This window comes from Meles meles, chromosome 17, assembly GCF_922984935.1.
Source record: "Meles meles chromosome 17, mMelMel3.1 paternal haplotype, whole genome shotgun sequence".
Lineage (NCBI taxonomy): Eukaryota > Metazoa > Chordata > Mammalia > Carnivora > Mustelidae > Meles > Meles meles.
In genome coordinates this window covers 27560165-27569834 of record NC_060082.1, presented here as the reverse complement: position 1 = coordinate 27569834, position 9670 = coordinate 27560165, and the positions used below count along the sequence as shown (strand labels likewise).

The following is a 9670-nucleotide window of genomic DNA, read 5'->3' as shown; positions in this document are numbered from 1 at the left end:
GTTTCCCCCTTTTCTCCCTACATTAAAGTTCCAGCAAAAAAAAAAAATTCTCGAAAAGTCAACAGATTTAAAGCATGAAAGTAGAAAAATATTTTAGAAATCTTTGGATTCTTCCAATTTATGCGAGTGCTTGATATGGTAATATTTCTTTCAGAAAAAAAGATGTTTGGCATAGGACCTTACTCCATTAGATTTTAAAAGATTTTATACCATAATCTGATTTATTATCTCCTGCCAGAAGTGACTGAACTATCAACTGGTTCGCTCAGAATTTTTTCATATTTGTAAAATAGATACTTTTATCAACCCTTGTACAAGTTGGATGAAGGAAGAGAATCTGAGGTAGAAATAGGCACCACCCATATCTTTTAAGAAAGCTGATCAATTAAGTCCTCTCATTAAGCACCATTAGGTCTTTGGGACAGATGCAGTGTTGAAAATTCGAGTAATTTGGGAATTTCCTTCTGAATTAGCAAACCTCTCTCTCCCTCATAATACCCAAATCCCTTACAATGATAACAATCTCCTTTTTAAGCTGATATATAAATTTCAGAAGAGACATTGATTTTGAATCATTAATTATTTAGAGAAAGAGAGCTCTTTTGTTTCCTTTCATCTCGGGTATAGGATTTTCACCTTTGTCACTATCCCCAGCTCCTGGAACCGTAATGAATACACTGGAAAGCCACAACTCTGGGATGAGGAAAAGTTTCCAAGCTTAGAGTGAACAGAATCTCCGCTGGCACCAAGACAAAACACGTGAACACAGAGAATTCGATCAACAGTTCAAGAAACAGGGGCACCTGGGTGGCTCAGTGGGTTAAAGCCTCTGCCTTCGGCTCAGGTCATGATCCCAGGGTCCTGGGATCGAGCCCCGCATCAGGCTCTCTGCTCAGCGGGGAGCCTGCTTCCCTTCCTCTCTCTCTGCCTGCCTCTCTGCCTACTTGTGATCTCTGTTGTCAAATAAATAAATAAAATCTTTAAAAAAAAAAACAAACAGTTCAAGAAACACACACAGAAACCCTTTTCAACCCTGTATTCTCAAATGCCAGAAAATAGCAGAATCCTCAAATCACATTCCCCCCCCACCAGAAAAAGATTCCCCGGGGGAGTCCGATTCCAGAAATCCCACCTGCTGCCCTGGGACAGACATCGCCCAGTGGTAGAGTCACGTTCCACTCCCACCGTCACCGTCACCCGTGTGAGCACAGCTGGCTGTGCTCCTTCAGAGCCAGAAATGAACTTGGCTGAGGATTGGATTGGGCTCCATCACTTCACAGAAGACTCCCTGAGGAGCCAGGGGAGGGTGAGCTGAGTTCTCCAGGGCTCTGGGTCTGGACAAGGTGCACGTGACCTTGACACCTGTGGTGTGACCTCTAGGAATAGCTGCCAAAGCAGAACCAGAGACCAATGTTTTTAGAAAAGGGAAGAAAACGGTCTCTTGTGGAAAGTATGAGTGAGTCGGTCTTCCAACGGCCGACTGACCAAATATAAAGGACAAGTATTTAAAGGGAAATGTGAAAAATGACCAAGATTACCATGTTTAAACATTCCATTCATGGTGGAAAAGAGCGGCTTTCTCACATGAATGTCATATTCATTAACAGACCCTCGGATTCAGCACAGCCAAACTCAGGGATCAAACACTGTTTTTGTTGGGAGTCCACGTTTCTGGGAAGTGTTCAAGGTTTGTCATTTGGGGGAACCAGAGCCAGTTAGGTCAGCCCTGTTGGTTTATTTTTTTTTCCCTTCTTTTTCCTGACTGTGGACTATGAAGTGCTCAAGCATGTTGGAAACAGGACACAGGGGCCACCTGGGTGGCTCTGTCCATGGAGCATTCGACTCTTGATCTCGGAGTTGTGAGTTCGAGCCCCACGTTGGATGTAGAGATGACTCAAAAAAATAAAATCTTTAGGGGCGCCTGGGTGGCTCAGTGGGTTAAAGCCTCTGCCTTCGGCTCAGGTCATGATCCTAGAGTCCTGAGATCGAGCCCCACATTGGGCTCTCTGCTCCACAGGGAGCCTTCCTCCTCCTCTCTCTCTGCCTGCCTCTCTACCTAGTTGTGATTTCTCTCTGTCAAATAAATAAAATATAAAAAAAACCTAAAATCTTTAAAACACACACACACACAAACAAACAAGAAACTGGGCACAGGTTCCCCTCTTGCTCTTGCAGTATTCACACATACTTGGTAAATTAACGAAAGTTGATAGTTCCTCATAGAATTATGAAAATGGGTCTCTCTAGGGAAACCACATGAAGATCGTGGACAAGTGAGAGTTCAGGTCCGCTGAGCAGAACTGCCATCTGTTTCTCAGTAAGCAGACAGGATGGGAAGTGACCCAGGCACCATTGCTGCCTGGACGGGTGGGATGGCCGTGGCGGCGGGGGCGGGGCACCTCAGAATGGGAACCAGAGCCCGTGCAAGTCTGTGTTGTCTGCGTGGTTACTAGGCAGAGAAAGCTGGGTGAGGAAGCACTCAAAAACTTGGGACCAGCAATCCTCACTCGCCTGAGGACCCCTAGATCAGTGACCTGCGTGTTGATTTCCTATAGGATCCCTGCCCTGGTCCTTCTCGTTAAAGAAGGGATGACCAGGCCCTCTCCTCTCCCCGCGATGGCGTGTGCTCGCCCATTGATATCTGTGTACTCGGAGAAGGGGGAATCATCTGGCAAAAATGTTACTTTGCCTGCTGTGTTCAAGGCTCGCATTCGACCGGATATTGTGAACTTTGTTCACACCAACTTGCGCAAAACAATAGACAGCCATAGGCTGTCAGTGAATTAGCAGGTCATCAAACCAGTGCTGAGTCTTGGGGTACTGGCAGAGCTGTGGCTCGAATTCCCAGAGTTCGAGGTGGTGGGACTCACCGTTCTGGCCAGGGTGCCTTTGGAAATATGTGTCGTGGGGGCCGCATGTTTGCACCCACCAAAACCTGGCGCCATTGGCATCGCAGAGTGAATACGACACAGAAGCGATCTGCCATCTGCTCTGCCCTGGCTGCCTCGGCCTTACCAGCGCTGGTCATGTCTAAAGGTCATCGTATTGAGGAAGTTCCTGAACTTCCTTTGGTGGTTGAAGATAAAGTTGAAGGCTACAAGAAGACCAAGGAGGCTGTTTTGCTTCTTAAAAAACTTAAAGCCTGGAATGATATCAAAAAGGTCTATGCCTCTCAGCAAATGAGAGCTGGCAAGGGCAGAATGAGAAACCGCTGTCGTATCCAGCACAGGGGACCCTGCATCATCTATGATGAAGACAATGGTATCATCAAGGCCTTCAGAAACATTCCTGGAATTACTTTACTTAATGTAAGCAAACTGAACATTTTGAAACTTGCTCCTGGTGGGCATGTGGGACGTTTCTGCATTTGGACTGAAAGTGCTTTCCGCAAGTTAGACGATCTATATGGCACTTGGCGTAAGGCTGCCTCCCTCAAGAATAACTACAACCTTCCCATGCATAAGATGCTTAATACAGACCTTAGCAGAATCTTGAAAAGTCCAGAGATCCAAAGAGCCCTCCAAGCACCACGCAAGAAGATTCATCACAGGGTCCTGAAGAAGAATCCACTGAAGAACCTGAGAATCATGTTGAAGCTAAACCCCTATGCAAAGACCATGCGCCGGAACTCCATTCTTCGCCAGGCCAAGAATCACAAACTCTGGATGGATAAGGCGGCGGCAGCCTTAGAAGCCAAATCAGATGAGAAGGGAGTTCCAGGCAAGAAGCCTGTGGTAGCGAAGAAAGGAAAGAAGGGTGTTAGTGTGAAGAAGCAGGAGAAACCTGTGGTGGGGAAAAAGCCTGCAGCTACCAAGAAACCAGCAGCTGATAAGAAGCCTGCAGAAAAGAAACCCACTGCAGAGAAGCCTGCTGCCTAAAAACTTAACATTTATTCATAAAAGTCAAATAATTTTGGACAGCTAATTTTTTTTTTTAAGATTTATTTATTTATTTATTTGACAGATAGAGATCACAAGTAGGGAGAGAGGCAGGCAGAGAGAGAGGAGGAAGCAGGCTCCCTGCCAAGCAGAGAGCCGATGCAGGGCTCGATCCCAGGACCCTGGGATCATGACCTGAGCGAAAGGCAGAGGCTTTAACCCACTGAGCCACCCAGGCGCCCCTGGACAGCTAATTTTGAATAAAGACATGATCAAAGCCATTGAGAAGCAAAAAAAAAAAAAAAAAAAAAAAAAAGAAGGGATGACCACTCTACCTCCTCTACCCAGTGCCCTGCCGCCGGCGGTCTTGCCTGGCTCGCTCCCTCTCCCGCCTCTCTCACCTCCACGGACCCCCCAGATCAGTGAGCTCTCCCTCCCCAGCCCTCTGCTGTGGACTCCCCACTTCAGTCTTCCTCCTTCTGCTTCCAGACTCACCTCCTCCTGGAACCTTCCCCTGTTTCACCAAGCTCACCTCTAACGGCTCTTTCCTCTGGCTCCGGCTCTACCGCCATTGAGTCGTGGGGATTTGGAAACTCCTCTGTGGGGGTGTGTTCGGCTCCCGTGTGTTCTAGCTCTCCTTCTAAACTGGGAACTCTCTTTTTCATCTGCCACACGGGGATCTTCCCGAAGCGAGGGACTCGTTCTCTCCTTTTCTTCTCCAGTATCTCCTGGGGGAAGGGGTTGTGTCTCTTTCCGCTGAATTTCTCCACCACCATATTGGTGCAGGAATCTGACTCTCAATGGATCTCTTCAGCCCCAGGACCAAGGTCTCCAGGAAATGTCTTTGGATAATGATGATGGTGATTTCAAGCCACTGTTCTGAGGATGTCTTGAATACAGACGGTGTTTTTAGTAATCATTCATTGGGCTTCCCTTCCTGTCCAGGCAATGATCGTACACTCCCATGTCCTATGACATTCTCCCCCTCCTCCTCTCCATTCAGATATCCAGAAGTAAGTAGGAGTTAATGAAACACACACACACACACACACACACACATACCCTCTCACTTCCACAAGCTCTAAATCCCAGAGTATATGGCCCTGACCTCTCTAAATAGCCCTCGTCATCATAAGCCACAGTCTCCTCTCTGGGATGGTTTATCATGCCGGAGAAAGGAAATGCTGGTAATATACAAAACCAGGGCCCCAGTGACCCCAACCCCATGCTACGCTGTGGTAGACTCAGAGAGTAACCTCGCACCCCCGTTCAGCTCTGCCACCTGCTGACCTTGGAAACATTATTCTCCCGCTTTGAGCCTTGGTTTCTTCCCAGGATTGTGGTCAGGATTATGTGAGACATTGACCGTCAGGCTCCCGTGCATCTGCAGATGGGGGGCAGGGGCTCATTCCCTTCCTTCTCTACTCTCCACCTCACCTTCTGGCTCTTCCATGGTGTTTCCATCTTCTGCCATCGAGATGCTCCTGGAGGGCCTCCGCTAAGCCCTGACGTTGAGGAGTGCTTGGGGTGAGCTGTATGGATCTCTGATGCCATAGCCAGGAGATGATTCTGAGACTAGTGAGAACTTCCTTTAAGGGCTTTCAGCATGAAAAGAAGTCATGAGAGGTTTCTACAGAGCCTCTGTCTTAGGGATCTTCAGCCTGGGGTCCTTTGGCTTGAGATGACGTAAGAAGGTCCCTTTGGGAACCCGGGAAATGCATGAGGTTTGAAGAGAACAGCTTATATGGTGAGAATATTATGGTCGACAGCACAATGGCTCCCCGGAGGCACCCTTGTCCTACTAGTACCCCCATACCTGGGGATGCGTCGCTTACATGGCTGAAGGGGCTTCGAGGTTGTGTCGAAGTTAAGGAGAACTGAGAAAAGAGCCATTATTTCGGATGCCCTTGGTGGGTCCAGGGACTCACAAGAGTCTTTCAGACACAGAAGATGGATATGGTGATGGAGGGGAAGCAGGAGGCTTCTGGAAGGTGAAAAAAGACAGAAAACGGATTCTTCCCTGGAGGCAGAAGGAACGAGGCCAGCGGACACCTTGACTTTAGCCTCATGAACTTGTTTCAGAATTCTGATGGTCAGGTAACAAATATATGCTGTTTTCAGCCACGAAGTTTGGTGGTGTTTGTTACAGCAGCCACGGGAGAACAACCCAGAAATGGTGAGCTCTGTCTAAAAAGGCAGCCGAGAGTGGGAGCCTTGTTTCCAGGTCTCCTGGCTGCCTGCCTCAGGGCCCAGCTCCTTTTTTTTCTAGCAGACCTGTGTGCGTGCGGGCACAGTGAGGACATGCCCGAAAGTACCCTTTCTTCTGCTAAGTGGGGCCCTCTGGGAGCTGAAGCCTATGTGGTCTGGAACAAGTGCCCCTGACGTGTTGAAAGGAAGGGCCAGCACCCTTAATAAAAGCAAAGTCCAGGTGCGACTGCCCGGGTTGCCACCAGAAGAATTCCCTTGTGGGGAGGGGCAGCAGAAAGCACCATCCCTCCTCTGTCTCTCTCCAGATTCGCCAAGATGCACCTTTCCCCTTGGAAGGTTGTCACTGAGAGGGCCTTGGGGACACTGGTCGTCCCTTCCCATGCTGGCCCGGGAGGAGTTGGCACCCTGTCCGTCTGCAAAGCTGAATCTGAGCCAGGGCATTCAAATAAGCCTTTAGGGGAAGCTCTAGGGTCTCTAAGGGAAGCTCACACCAAGACGGGTGCCCGATAAACAGAGCCCCATCCTCTCCCCTGGTTCCACGTGGAAAAGCCATCTTTCAGCCCCTGTCTTGGGGGGCACTGCAGCTCTCAGTCGGGCCCTGGAAGAACCGGTCCCAAGAGATAGGAAGCCCTCTCCCTTCTGCCTGAGGCCAGTCTTCTGAGCTCCGGTTTCCAATGAAGACTTGTCCTTTCTCTGAGACTGAACCCCGGCACATTCCTCATCAGGAGGACTGAGCTCCCCACCTACAGACATGACCTGGCTCCCCACGGAGACCCCAGGAGAACTGGGAGAAAGGACTTGTCCCTCAACACCCTCTCAGTTACCCACCTACGCTGTTTGGTGAAAGCAATGAATTGTTCATTAGAGCCCAGGCATTTTTGGCTGAAAATGTCATGCCATCCATCCATTCTGAGAGGGGTGGTGGGGGACTTCCTATGAGCGCCAAAGGCTCGATGCCTATTATGCCAGTCAGCTCCTAGCCAAAGCCTGGGAGGAAGGTACTGTTTCCCTATTTTACAGATGAGCAAACTGAGTCTTGGGGAGGGTAATTTGCCCAAAGTAACACAGACTTTAGCATGGGGAAGCAAGGGCTTGAAACTTGAACCGATGGCCTTTTCACTCTTGCATGTAGGTGTGGTTTAAGAAACGCTGCCGGGGTGGGGAGGAGAGCAGGTGGAGAGGGATAGAGCGACTGTATGGTAAGAAAACTCATGTACATAGTCGGACAATAGAACAGAACAGTTGAAACGGGGACTGTCCTAGATAACCGGTAAGATCTTGCCAAGAAAGGAAGTCAGGAGCTAACTATAGAGCACGACCATGACTGTGGGAGCTCAGCTGGTCTCCGGACCCGGACGCTTCTTCCTGCTGGTGAATTTCCATTCTCCCACTGCTCCCCTGCAGGACTAGTTTTAAACCCTGAAACTGAAAGAGACAGCCAGGAAGCTAGCCGCCAAGGAGTCTTTGTCCGGTTCTGCAGCTAATTTGGGAGGAGAAAGAAACCCTACAATATGGTATTTGTGTGGGCAGTTTTGAGAAATTGTAAAAATAAAGGGAGCCGGTGCTGCATCCTGGGTAGCAGAGAAAGAGGGAAACAGGACCTCTTCGGAGGCGGCCTGGGATCAAGGCCACACCTACCCTTTCAGGAACAGTTACTGAGCCCCTGTGAGGTGCCAGTCCAGGGCTAAGCTGGACCGGGGTGGGGTGGGATTTAGTTTGGATGGCCAGGGAGGCCTCTCCGAGGAGGTGTCCTGAAGCTAGAATCTGGGGGATGAGAGGGGAATTAGCCATGTCAAGAAGCAGGGAGAGAGAGGGCTAGGTAGAGAACACCATATGCATGGTCCCATGAGTGAGAAAGAGCTTTGGATATTAAAAATTAAAAAAAAAAAAAAAAAAGAAGCCTCTAGCCAACCTGGCTAGAGGGAGAGAGGCCGGAGACATGAGGATAAGAGCAAAGGGTCTGCATCAGGAGTCCTCGTAAACCACAAAGTGGTTTGGCCCTTGGTGTGGTCAGATGCCATTGAAAGTTTAAACGGGGGTACGCCATAGGATGGATGTTTTGAAAAGCCACTCTTGCTTTCTGCAGAGACCAGACTTGGAGGGTTATTGGAGTGGAAGAGGTGAGAGCGCGACTAGCTATTAGGGATCCCCGCAGGACCGCTGGCTGGCGGCTGGGGCTAGCTGCTGGGGAGGGAGATGGAGAGAAGCGGGCAGACGCTAGACATTTACTGGAGGGAAAATGAAATGGACTGATGGGTTGAATGCAAGAGCTGAGGGGAAAGGGGGAAGCAGGAATCATCTTGGGGTTCCAGCTCAGCCACGTGGAGAGGTTGATGGCAATTTTCTAAAGAGAGGCACGTTGGAGGTGCAGAGAGCTTTTATAATAACGGCTTCTATTTCGGGCAGAGTAAAGATGGGCTGTTTACACCTCATCTGAGCGGAGAGAGCAAGTGGGCCAGTGATGTATGCATCTTGGAGGGGAGGTCCGGGCTGGAGATACACTGTAGGGGTGGGGGGAGGGGAGTCATTAGCATAACCATGCTATTTAAAGTCTTGGAAGTGAATGAGATCATCGGGGCCAGCCCTGAGGCCTTGGACATGGCGCAGAGGTGGGCTAGACCTGGAAGGTGCAGGTTCATCTACCCCATTCACGCAGTTAGCGAGCCCCCAGGCGGCAGTAGGACAAGTGCTTGCCCTCCAGGGGCTCACAGTCTAGGCAGGTGCAGCTCTGTGAGCCGATGTTTACATACAGTGTGGTACAGTATTTATAGAGATGCGCCCAGGAGAAGGTACGGGATGTGTCTGTAGTCTCAGGTCCCAGAAGCAGCTGTGGCCGTGTCTATGGAAGGTGCCATGAACCTCAGGAAGATGGAGAAAGGATGCAGGGGAGGGGAGCTCTGCTGGGTGCAGTCTCCTTCCTTGAGACGCCCTGAATCCTCAAGAACCCAGCTTTGCTGCCCAGCCCAGCCTCCTTCTCCCAGAGCCCCCACTGTCCATGAGTCACACCAGGGAGCCCTGCTCCTTCCTCACTTCCACCCCACCTCCGGGCCTCTAGGTTTTCTCCCCCTTCCCGACAGGCTAGCACCCTTCGGAAGAGAACTGTTTTCTACAACAGGATTCACTTGACAGCGGAATGGCGCTCCAGGAAGGCCGGCTGTCGTCTTGAAAACGGTTGCTTCATTTCCTGCTGTTGAGAAATCATGCCTGTTGACTGGTTTATATTTCACACTGCTTGAAGAAAAGAGAAATCTGTCTCACTGAGCTTTTCAGGGAGAAACGAGGTCAGCCCCCTCGTGACTGCAGGCAAGAGCCCTCCACCCACCAACCCCCGCTCCTGTCAGCTGCTGAGTGCAGGGGACCAGGCTGTTCTTGCTCACCTTGCTGCCCAGGTCACAGTGCCCTCATGGCTCACTCTCCCGTGCCTATGTTGAGCCCAGGAACCCACACGGTCTGGCTCTAACCTCTCCCTCCATCCTGATCTGCTGCCTCCTTCCTGTGCCCCCTGCCTGGTCCAGTCTGGACAAGCCCCAGGGTTCCTGGCTCTCAGTACTCGCCTGGGTTAACGCTCTGCCTCGGATGCTGAG

The 9670-nt window shown here is 50.2% G+C and overlaps 1 pseudogene; it reads left to right on the top strand.

Moving 5' to 3' along the window:
- Positions 1-2601: 2601 nt before the first annotated feature.
- LOC123927835 lies at positions 2602-3894 on the top strand (annotated as a pseudogene).
- Positions 3895-9670: the final 5776 nt, after the last annotated feature.